This window comes from Cryptomeria japonica, chromosome 2 (assembly GCF_030272615.1).
Source record: "Cryptomeria japonica chromosome 2, Sugi_1.0, whole genome shotgun sequence".
NCBI lineage: Eukaryota > Viridiplantae > Streptophyta > Pinopsida > Cupressales > Cupressaceae > Cryptomeria > Cryptomeria japonica.
Window position 1 is genome coordinate 154234295 of NC_081406.1, and position 13297 is coordinate 154247591.

Sequence of the window (13297 nt, forward strand, 5' to 3'; positions counted from 1 at the left end):
ATGTTGATATGGTTTTGTCATTGATGTCAACACCTATCATCACTTGTCAACACTTATCAGCACTTGGAGATCTTTGATTATGTTCACCAGGAAGTCAGAGACTTATGCACAGTCACCGGTAGGTTATATTGTTCACCGACACTTGGAATGACTTGGAGACTACTTGGTTATGTCGAAGACATCATTTAAACACTTGGTTTTGGCGATTTGGTTATTTGTTTATTCGGGTTTGGATATTTGCTGTTATCGACAAATAGGTCCAGGATATACATAGGCAAACATATCTATTTCAGATCAGCATGCCACGTTATGGAGATGATTTATTATTATTGTAAATGCATTGAGCTGACATCATGCATCGCATAATGATTTATTTGTAATTGATTTTAATGTAATATCTTTTAGTGAGATGACCTATTCAATTGGTCTTAGGTTATGGTATAAATGTAAGATCTCATTTGTGAGATTAATAGGCAATTGGAAAAATAATTGTAATAAGGTATATGCGAAAATAAGCAGAGCTATACACGCAGACATCATTTGAAGGTTGAAGGAAGATTTTTGTGAAGGCAATCAAAACTAAACCGGTACTGAATCCAACATATGAAGATGTTATTTTATGCAGTGCATTATCATTGGATTTAACCATCCAATTGTAGTCAGTGTGACTATCTTTTGTGATTGAGCAGTGAGCTCTAGGTAGCTGGCCTTTCTACATGTGGAGAATCCATACTATCTGCAGTAGTATCATTTGATTATGGGTAAGGCTTCCCACCATGGTTTTTCCCCTTACAGGGTTTCCATTTACAAATATTTGTGTTATGTGTTATGGATGTTATTGTCTTTCTGTTTCATGCATTAATGTTTACCGATACTACAATTAACTGATACAACTGTCTACTGGCATAAAGTTTGGTTTACCGACATTAAGCATTAAGTTTTGGTTAAGTTAATTTTGGTTGAATTTATTGGACAACTGATTCACCCCCCCCTCTCAGTTGTCTTAGGGACCTAACAAAAAATAGTGAGAGATATTTGATTGTCGATTACTCTTCATGTAAAAGAAGAACCAAATGCATGGGTGATTGATAGTGGTTTCTCTAATCACAAGACTAGTGATAGAAGAAATTTCATCAATAATAAAAAATGAAACAGTCTAAACTCATAAGCCAATTTATTCATATTATTCGATTGGAAGAAATATATCAGTTCCCTTGGTGAAATAGAATTAAAAACAAACCCAAAGTGAAATCAGTTGGTTACGACCTAACCATCCCAAGACTTGGAATCAAATTTATGGTTTTTAAAGAAAGATATGTTTTTTGTTAAGAATTCTATTTGGTGTTAAGTGTGACTACATTCCACGTCAAAATTTATCTTGTTTCTCATGTCCAAATAACTCTAGTAGAATTTACTTTAAGTGCAACAAAAAAAGAGGAAAGGAACTCATGTTTTTTAAATGCAAACCTGCAGGGGAAAAAGTAGTAGTTGACTAGACTTCAAAATGATGGAATAATCAATATTTTTATTTAGATTTGGCTACCCAAATCAGTTATCTACCTCTTAGAGAGCTATAGAATTAGTTTTGGAGTAGTTTTAGGGGTTTTATTTGTTAAAACACATTAATTTTCCATAATCCATGATAACACTGAATAATTGTTTTTGGTTTAGATTGTGTGTGATTTTTTGCATCAACATTTTGAATCACACTTTGTGATCTATCAACATGATGAAAGAATGCTCAAGAAGTAGAGAGATGTATTGTTGCAAATCTATAGAGACTATAAAGATAAGGCACAAGGAGGTGGGAAGGAGTTGCATGGCTGGTGAGGAAGAAAATGCAAGGAAAATATACAACAACAAATGAGCCAAAAAATAAAAGAAGAAGACACCTAAGAAAAAAGAAAGAAAAGATACCAAAGAAAGGAAACAACAATAAATGAAAGAAAAATTTAATGAAAGTTCAAAATTAAAAAGGTTAATAAGAAGGAACAACAAGAGATAGCAAAAGAAAACAAAAAATAGATAAGAAAAAATACAAAAGAAAATAAAACAAATTATGAAAACTCCAACCTAAAGGTATGTACACAATTAAGATGAAACCACAATAGATCAAGAAGAGAAAAAAGAAACTAAAAAGTCAAAGGAGGACAAAGGAAACAAAAAAAAAGAGAAAGAAAGAGTCAAATACAAAAAAGTAACAATAAAAGACAAGAAAAACAAAAAAAGATGAGAAAAAAAAATTAGAATGAAAAACATAGGAAAAATGATAATTAAAACTACAATGAATAAGAATTAAAATAAAAGAGCTCAAAAAATTAAATAACAAAATAAGGGACAAGACCAAGAACACTAAAAAGAAAGAAAAAATAGTAATAAAAAACATTATTGAATGAAAATGCTAAAAATGAGAAAAGATGAAATGAAAAAAATATTTAAATAAAGGACAAGGACAAGATAATTAGAAATAGGAATATAATAGAATTAAGAAATATGGAAGTAAAAGGATATTAAAAGAAATGCAAAAGAGAAAATAAATAAATGCAAAAAAGTTCAATACTAAAAGATAAAGAAAAAGGAGAAACGAGAAAAAAGGAAAGAGCCAAAAGAGATGAAAAGAAGTAATGGTAAAAATGATGAAGCTAGTCATAAGTGAAAGCAACAAAAAACAATAAAAAAAAGAGAACAAGAAGACAAACAAGAGCCATGAGAAAAAAAAACTAGGATGAGAGAAAAAGCAAAGACGAGGCAAAGAAGACAAAGGAAAGGAGAAGATGACCTATAATGGAGGTCAACACATGTTGTGATTTGTAGATTTTGTGTTTTTGATCATGTGTTGTTTTGTATCGAGAATAGATGACTCCATTTTAGAGGGACTAGGGTGTTGGGCGCTATAGTCCACTAAAAAAAGGAATGGAAAAATGGGTGGAAAGTATTAAGGTCCAAAACATAAGATCTAGTGTTATAATTAGTATATGACAATAATTAAATTTTGCAGGTTTAATAATTAAATCAGAGGATAGGCTAGGGCCCACATAGGCTTAAAATGATTTAGGAGAAAGCACACTAAAGTAGGGGCCTAAATAGAGTGTGAAATTGTAAAGGAATACAATTTACTACACTACATTACCTTTAATGAATATTTTTTTGAGGAACTCAATAAGTTTTCCACTATAATTCATAACTAGGGAAATCTAGATAAGAGACTATCCATGGTCCAAAAAGCCAAGATGAGATGAAATAAAATAGTCAAATTCAATAACAACACTATTAAGAACTTGATCACTGATCTCTTCATACTTCAATTTGAATTATAAAAGTGAAAAACGAAGGCTAAAGCAAAGTCCTTGACCCACCAACTTGGAATCATATATCTAGAAGACAAGAATTTGGAGAGTACTTTTGAGGAATAGGTTAATTCATTTCCAAGGAGTGGTGAGATACTTTATGTTTTCAAGTGCTGACAAGCTCCAATTAAGGGATTTCGTGTCTAGTTGTACTTCTTTACTAATTTGGTGTTGAATCCATGTTGTTGTTGGGAAAAATGGTGTCTCAACCTTGCATTTATGCGAGGTTACTATTTATAGTAAGTTTTCATTTGAGCACGAAATGGTGCGAAACTCTCCCTAAAGCTTCTGGTTGGTTAGATAAGCATTCCGGTAAAGTTGCGTCGCAAGGTCACAGCTAGTTTTGAAGATATTAATATTTTCGTCTTGGAGGGGTGCAATAAAATATTTAAACTTAATTTTGGGGACTTTAGAGGCTCCGAAATGCCCTGAAAAGTGGCCGTAACTGGCGAAGCGGGTTACGAGGTGATAGAGCACTTCGCGAGCTTTCCGGCGCTTCAAACGGTTCGTCAATCGGACACCCGGTTCTCAAGTTATGGCCTCCGGAAGTTTGTACTCCTGAAATAGGAAAAATAATTTGTATCGGATACATAAATGAGCTGTAAAAGGGAGCGACACGTGTTGATGTGTGCTTTAACATGTCATAGAAGGGAGATAAGGTCAGCTACACCTTATTGGGTGGTTTTAGCCCATGGTTTTGTAATACCGTTTGACGGTTTCTTGTATTGTATCTTTTATTTATGAGGTGTGTGAGATAGAGGTTGGGTGTAAGAGTCTTAAGGCTATTGAGTTGCCTCTGAATCTTTGATTAGTGGTACTCCTGCGAAGAGCTTGCTCTGCAAGTATGTTGTAATCTGTTTTTGATTGCTGAATAAAATATTGAGCTGCTTTTGGAGGGTGGGGTTTTTCTCCCGAAAGGGTTTTCCCCACGTAAATCACTGTGTTGTGGTATGAATGCTATTATATCTATTTCTATTTTCTGTAACTATTGTAACGATCTGAAAAATTTTTGCATTACCCTCCTCTCAAGGTTAGTGTAGGAAGTTGTTTCCGCTACTTAACTTCCCTACAGTTGTTCCTATCAACTCCTCGACTTTGTCTATTGTTCTACTCTTTATAGGGTTCATTTCTCATGTCTTTTGGTTGTGCTATTGTTAAAAGGGTTTGGTCCCTTTCAAAAATCCATTTTTTTATCTAATATAAAAAAAAATTACAATCAATAATATTGCACTTCTAAAATAGGATAACTTAGTCAAATTCTTTGAGAGATTAAATTTTAATTTTATTAAAGATCATGGAGGCAGAGAATTCTCACAAATTTGAATCCTTATAAATTTCCATGTTTTTTTTTCAAATAGAAAATATTCATCTATTAAGAATATAATTAAAAAAATCCAAAAAAAGTTTCTAATTAATGGTTGAGGTATCTTTTCCAAGCTTTCTCCCTAGATAGTTTCTTAGGGTGATAACCATTCATTACATAAAAGCTTATTATACTCAATAATTTGGAAGATTTTATTAATATAGCATTCTATGACCCATTCACTCAAAGATCAATTATCAAGGTTTTACCAACCATAAAACCTATACAATAAAATTAAAATTCTTTTCTCAAAATATAATGATATTGATGCACATTAAAGGGTCCAAGATGGAAACACAAGTCCAAAGAGTTAGATGTACAAACATAATCTAAGTGGACAAAAACCTCAAATGCATACCAAAAGAGATTAACAAGAATGTAAATGAAGCATGAAACAAAATGAAGAGAGAAGAAACTCCCTTAGATGCTCCTAAGGATACTCATAGATAACTCTCCCTTGTATTTCTCCTCTTCAAGATCCAAATGAGTGTAGCTCTTAGTTTCTAGCACTAACCATGGATGCCAAATGGAGATTTAAAATGGTTGAAAATGATGCTTCCTATTACTATGCAAATGCTAGAATAAGATTGCTACGAGAAAGCTTAAGTGTCTATGCTAATGCAAGTATAGTAACAATGCTCTAAAACTGCTTCCTCCTTTGCTTGAGGAATGAGGCTCTATTTATAGGCAAAATAGAAGATTGGATGGTCAAGATTGATTGGGCTTGTGAAGGGCTAGGATTGCATGATTCTCAATCCATGTGATAGTTTTTAAACCAATGCAGTGATGGCAAGTGTCACCATGAGAGGGCTTGAGAGGAGAGAGAAGAAGCATTTAATGCTTGAGATGACATGAGGGTAACCCTCCATGGTTGGGGTTATATGATAAAGCCTTTATCCAAGGGTAATGCTTTTGTCCAATGGGTAAACTTTTGTGCAAGTTTTTACCTATGGTTAAGCATTGACTAAAGAGTCAAGACCCATGTGGGTTAGTGTGTTGAAGAAGCAAAGCATTTAAGACTCTGTAAGAGTCCTTCATGTGTGAGATGATGGGTTGAGGGTTAATTTTGGTTTAGGATTGTGCAAATGATTAGAAGAGGGATTAGGCTAATTTAGAAGGGCTTAGAAGAATCTAGAAGGAGGTTAATGAGCAAGTAGGTGAGGATAAAGAGAATTTTAATTAGAATAAAATTCATTTATTTCAACTAAATTGTGCAACTTGCATTTGTAGGAGAATGCAAGTGGATGGGGAGTTTTTAAATAAATATTGATTTATTTAAATAGGGATTTGGTTAGGGTTTTTAAATAATATTAATTTATTTAATAATTTGGACTATAGCTAGCAATTAAATAAATTTATGAAATTTATTTAACTAGAATAGAAGAATAGGCTAAGGTGAATTAATTAAAAATTAATTTAATTAATAGAAGAATATTAGTGCATTAAATAAATATTAAATATTCATTTGATAGTAGACATATTTATGTATCTACAGATATCAATTCAAAATATTATTATAAATTATATAATAATAATAATTATTATAAATTATATAATAATAATAATTATTATATTAATTCAAACGTTTGTCATAATATGTTATATAATTTTAATGCCTATTATAATTCCAAATGTTCTTTAGAAATCATCATTTAAATTTTATTTTTTTTACGACCTTATCATGATACTAAATACATAATTAAGACAACCTATAGAAAGGTAGAACTCTCTATCTTTGTATGAAGATAGTGCATTATTTCAAATCTCTATTTGAAATATTTATAAAAAATAATTTATTTTTAAATAACAATTAACTTTCAATGAATTAAACAATGATAGACAAATTCACTTTGCTTGACGGAACTAATTTAACTATAAATTTAATTCCCTAGAATGATGTTTATCTTATTAACTAATTATAAATATATAAGGAATGCCATAATATTTTTTTAAATAAAAAGAAATACTATCTCATTGAACCATTTTCATTTTATCACGACCTCTCTTAACATCAAATATGAGAATGCATGAGATAGAGATAGACATAGACATGATATATTCATGGATTTTTTTCACTTCACTTGGACTTTTATTTTAGACCATTGTTTTCCAATTCATGAACAATCTAATCAAATCTAAATGTTTTTGACTTTTGATAAAAGAAGAGGTTAGATTTAGTGTAAAGTAAAAAAAATATTAAATGGTAAATCATTTGAAAAAATAATGTATTGGAAAATATTTCTTATTCAATACATTTTCATGATAATATAGTCTTCATCTTTGGTTGGTTAAAATTGATAGATGATAATTTTTTGCATTTAGTGGAAGGATAAAATTATTTTTTAGAATATTTTTTATTAGTATCTTTATTTTATCAACAAATAAGAAGATATAGAAAACCATTTGATCATTGATATTTGTTTCTCATAAAACTGAAAATTGTAATACAAAGAAACAATAGAAACCTTTATTTTTCTTTGTTTTTGAACTAATGCATAGAAAAAATAGAATCAATTGATAGTCAAAACACTGTAAAAGAGAGATAAAAAAGCTACTACAACATAACAACTGTTCTTAGCTATCATACCATTTTTGTTGCAAATCATATTAGTGAAAATTGATTATTTTATTATAGGGAATACTACAGGCGGGTACTTTGAATAATTTTATTATACATATAAATATATAATAAAAAATTGGTTGCCTTATTTCTACATTTGTTGACTTTATGGTTCACAAAGGCTATTGGAGGTCTAGAAGATTATGGTTTGTCATTTTGTTGTTCAATTGAAAAAACACCTCCACTACTACCAAGTTAAACAAATATTATGAATTTTAGGGTATGTACAGGATCACGAGGGGCCAAAAAGTGGTGATATGAAAAAAATGTCTTTTTCATCTATCCAAAAATGCGAAAAAAATCTGTGTTGACTTTTTTGGTTGGCTTAGATGTCAGTACATGTAGCCATGACAAAAGCCAAAGCATAACGATTATCCGATAATATCAATCATATATATTATATAATACATAATATATTATATAATACATAATATATTATATAATATATAATATATAATATATTAATATTATATTATATATTATATAATATATTATTAATATATAATATATTATATATTATATAATATATTATGTATTATATAAAAATTATTATATATGAATAATATATATTATTATATATTAATAATATATATTATGAATATATAATGGAAAACATAAAAAAGGAATCTGATATTCGAAACCTGTGGATATTTTAAATACCCAGGCTGTGCCCACCCGTGGGTCATTTTTACCCACAGGTTTGAAGTTTAGAGCGATCCAATATCCGAAAAAGTCGATATCCAATTCTTCAAACAATTTTTCATCAAATCCAAGCATCAGGCATGAATTGTTATTTTTTATTTCCTTCTCTTTTTACATTCATTTGCATTTTTTGATTTGTTTTTTGATGTTTTAGTAATAAATTAGGTTTTTAATTTGAAATACACTATGTCATTTAAAATTTGTTAATTAAATCTAAATTTTGAACTTCAATTAGGTAAAATGGCTGATAACAATGAGAATCAACAACCAGCATAACCACGAAACCCTATGCTAACAAAATCCCCCTCAATTCATGAATTAATTGGTCAAAATTTGGATCAATTGAGGGGAATTGAAGATGTCTATAGTACAATCCATCATTTATCCCTGATGTTAGCCACACTAAATTCAATAATCTCCAATGTAGAAACCGTCACCTCTAAGCACAATGTCATTCTTTTGTGGTAAGAGGCCATAAGGGAATAATACGTGAATGGCCTGTCCTATGACAAGGTGAAGAACCTCGAAATATCTAAAGCCAAAATAGTCACCCTATTTGTTAATCCTCACATCAGACAACCCTTAGATGTAAAAAAAGCAAACCTTTCCATTAAATGGTGTCAAAATGATGCTATACGAGATAACTTCTGGGATTGATGGTGGATATTTATTGATAAACCACCCAACAACAATCTTGATGTGCCATTTTACTTCATTAAGAAATTATATGCCGAGTTTGTTTTAGGAAAGCATGTCAACTACTTTGACATCAGACATTTCCAAGGCGTGGGGGGAGGCATGTGTTGGATTTGTGTGAACATTGTCATTGTTGTCCTTGATGTCAAACTTGGTCATCCAGATTGGTTTGAATGTGGTATATTGAGCAGATGAGGCAAGTATAGTTTATGATGTTATGCAGTGATCGAAAGCAAGTATATATGTGATGCAGAGCTATAAGGATTGTATAACTCTCTAGAGTCATTTTCGGAGGTGACCGCAAATCTTATATCTTGATCATGTTGGTTTATGTTTAAGTTTTTGGTCATGGTTATGTCACTTGTATTTTGTACTATGAGTTCTATATTCCAGAATCAATGGCATTCATATTATGGAATCATTTTTTATGATGCTTGGGAATTGTGCTTATGGATCCATTCTTATGGGTTTGGTAGATGCTTGTTTGGTCCCAGTATGTGGAGCATGTAGAAGATCAGTAAAGGCCGACTTGGTTATCATATCATTGATCGAGGCATTTTTGGTAACGTGTTGATTCAAGTAATTACATCATTGAATAAATCATTTGTGCTTGGTCAACATATCATCTTGGTGATTATGCTTATCAGTATATATATAAATATGGAAGATGTGTGTAGAAGTAAGAGTGAATGAGCATATGAAGAAACAACGAGTACAATGTGCAAAGTGTGAGTTGTGAACAACGAATCAGAGTTAGAGTGAAGATAGTAATGCGGTAATCCATTACCAGATTTGCTGCAGTACAATGATCAATGTTAGCACAAATATTATTTACTAGATCTTCTATGAGTTATTGTTTTTTAATCTAAGATTACACTAAAACTGATTCAATGCATTTGGAGATGCACCTTTCTTTAGTTCATCCTTTTTTGTTGCAGTGACCATTCCGGCTGTGAGTCACTTTTGTAATCTTTCAGTGAGCATTTTGATAGTGAGCCATTTATGTATCTTGGCAGTGAGCCACTCTTTTTGTGAACACCATATAACTAGTTGTATTATCTTGAGAGATAACCCTCTCCATGGTTTTTCCCATTTGGGTTTTCAACGTATAAAATATGGTGTTCTAGTTGTGACTGTGTTTTTATGTTTATTCTGCATTTGCTATTTCATGTTGATGTGTTTAATTGATAAATATGATATAATAGTAAAGGGTTAAGAAGTTGAGAGAAAGTTTTATGAATTGGTGGGAATACTAATTCACCCCCCCCTCTCAATATTTTGGTCCCTTCAACCAATCCAATAATTGGTATTAGAACATTGGTCCCTTGCTTGAAAGCTTAACCACTTGAGGGAGATCCTTGTTGGTTGAATCATGGCACCTATGTGTATGATCGAATAATTTCAGATGGATGAAGACTTACAGATAGCTCTTGAAGATCTGGAAAGTGTTGAATCATAAAATGAGGAATTGAAAGAGGATATGAAAGTAGTGAGTGAATGTGTGCAGAAGCTGAGAGAGAAAATCCAAAAAATCAAATTGAGGCACAAGGAGGTTAACAATTAGCTAAAGCAGGCGAATGAGACTGTTAAAGATTTGATGCAGAAGATTCTAGAAAGAAGTAAGATAGAGGAAAACTTGAAAGAATCAATCAAGTTGAAGACTAAGGAATGTGAGAAGATAGAGAAAGAAGTGAAGAAGTTGAAGGCAGAGAATATGGTTCTTGACAACAGTAAGCTTTTGGAAGAATTGATCAACATGTAGAAAGCCCATTTGGACAAGACTGGACTTGGATTTCAGTCCAGTGAATGTTCAAATCAGACTGATAGAGACAAAAGCAAAAAGGTTAAAGAAAAAGATAAGAAGAAATAAAAAGGTGTAGGCAAGACCCAAAATCAGAAAACAAATGCAAGATGGTCACCGGTTTGTCAACCTAATACACAAAGGTACCAATCTCTTTAATGGCTATTGTTTTCAATGCAATAAATTTGGTCATAAAGTTGTAAATTGTAGAAGCATTCAGTGTTATAATTGCAAGAGATTTGGTCATAAAGCAAATTACTATCAGAATCACAATCCGATTGGAACAAATAGGGTATATAATAAGTTTCATGGATATTGTCATAATTGCAATGGTTATGGTCATAAAGCTAATCAATGTAGATATAGAAATTTTCTGGTAAATTTGGTAAAGAAGAAAATCAATTGTTTCAAGTGCAAGTAGTTTGAACATTATGCTAATGAGTGCAGAAATAGAAATATGGAGAAATTTGTTGAGAAGAATGGAATGAAGATGATGGATCAAAGAAGGAAGAAAGAAAATTTGGTTTGGAGAAAGAAGAAGGTGAATAATGGAAGTGTTGGTTAACGGATTTTTCCTTTGATGAAAATGAAATAATTACAACTCTATTGCCCCTTTAAAGAACAAAACAGTAACCAGACAATTGGGTAAACTTATGAAAGTTCCCCTCTAAATTTTCCAAGGTACAACTCCCTCTTAGATTTTCAATGAATGAAAACAATAAAATAAACTATGCATATACTTTTAACCAGAAAGTATGAAAGACATTTCCACATTTACACCACTATGTTGTAAATGTAATTTTTAGAAATATAGTTCACAAATGAAAAAAGCTCACAGAATTTGTTATTTCTCACACCCTTTCATTCAAAATAAAATTTCAGACTAAATTTCTCCTCAAATGCATAACATTCCTTAAAATAAACAAGAGACTATTTTTCCAGAAATGAACTCCAATAGAAATTCAATTTCATTCTTCAAACATAGATTTGAAACTCCAAAAATATTCACTTTCATTCATTCACAGATAAATGAGTGTTTTCTTTTTAAAACATTATGCAATTGTTAGATAAAGAATATCAAGTCTGAAATCCATAAATTCTCGAACCTTCACATAGTCTTTAAAAAAAATATATATAGCCACAGATCGACTAACTGCAGTTTAGGAAAACATAGAGTTACATAACTTTGCCCCTGAGTCAAGATTCAGTTTAAACCATAACCAACAAACTAATTTCTAAAACCGTCCTAAAAATCATCATCAATAACTTCAAAGGGCTTGCACGACTGAGATTGAAGCTATGGAGCGGGATCCTCGAGCTGATTCTGTATTGCAATGGTGACACGTTTCCAATCCAGATGAGCAGTTGAAAATATCTGTATAACAACATAATTCGGGAGTTTGATATGAGCAATCCTCTATCACCACACTTGCTTGTCTCACTGGACGAGCCACGATATCCACATGAATTCCCAGGTGTTCTATGCATAGAAAAAGTAGGCACTCAATTTTCACCACAGTTGAGAAATCATTTGTCGTTAGAGTTTTTTCTCCTCTAACATAATTAATTTTTCCCTTGAAGGATTGGGTGATAACTTCTAGGCTCTCTATTGTTTTCCCGTCCTCCTTCAGACATTTGATTCCTATGCATTTTAAGTCATTTTGCATGGATAAAATGAGTTGAGCTAACTCGTTTCACAGTTTAGCAGACTCTTCACATCCCTGCTTCACAACAAAGTTACACCACTCAATGCTTTTCCTGCACACGTAGAGAACATTATCATCCAAGCCCTGCACAAATTTTTCTGATAGAAATTTCATCATGCCATAGTTTTTCACATCATTCATTTGGGCCACCACAACTATCCACTTTGTTTCCTCCTTTTTCGAGTTAGCAATTTCTGTTTCCAGCTCTCTCATTACTCTTATGGGATTTTCATAAACTTTACTTAGGTTCTTGAAGTACTCTGTGCTAGATTGAGTAATCCCATCCAACCATTCCAGAAAGACTTCTGTCACCATCTTGATCTTTTGAATTTGGCCCAAGAGATTATGATTAGCGGGTGAATTAGGGTCAAATGACGTGGGTAGCTGTGAAATTGGTTGGGGATTGGGATTGTGAATAACATCTATATACTCAGCCATGTGCCTTAGTGTCTCCTTGAGATCCTATTTATCCCTCTCATCCTTCCATGTCCTTCTTATTATTCTTTTTGTAGAGGCTTCTAAATGGTGTACATCAGCTATCTGTGATCCAGTGCCTAAATTAATCTTTTCAATGGTGAAATCCTTTGCTGAAGGATTTTGTACCTCTTTAATATTAAAGATTAAGCCTTTTGAAGTCAACCTCTAGGTTCAACGCATCAAAAACAATTCTGCAAATATAAAAACCTAATTCAACTAGGAAAGAGACACTCGAATCTTGCCTAGCTAGTGTTCTCTTATCAATGTGAGCAAGTTGGCTACAAAGTTCATCGAGGATAATAAATAAAATAACTCCCATATGTTCTCATTAGTTGCATAGCTTCATCAGATAGTATTTTGTTTACATTCCCTTAAAGTTCATAGATTAATCTCCCTACAAACACATCATGAACCCTCTAGAAATTCTCATGGCACTTTTGCAGCAGAAGGTGTGGATGATAATCATAAATTTTCATTCCATCGACCCATTCCTCATGATACAAGTTGGGCCAAGGCCTGACACATGCCAAACAATAGAACAAATATGAAGACATATAGAAGTTTTTACTCTTGAGGTAGTTACTT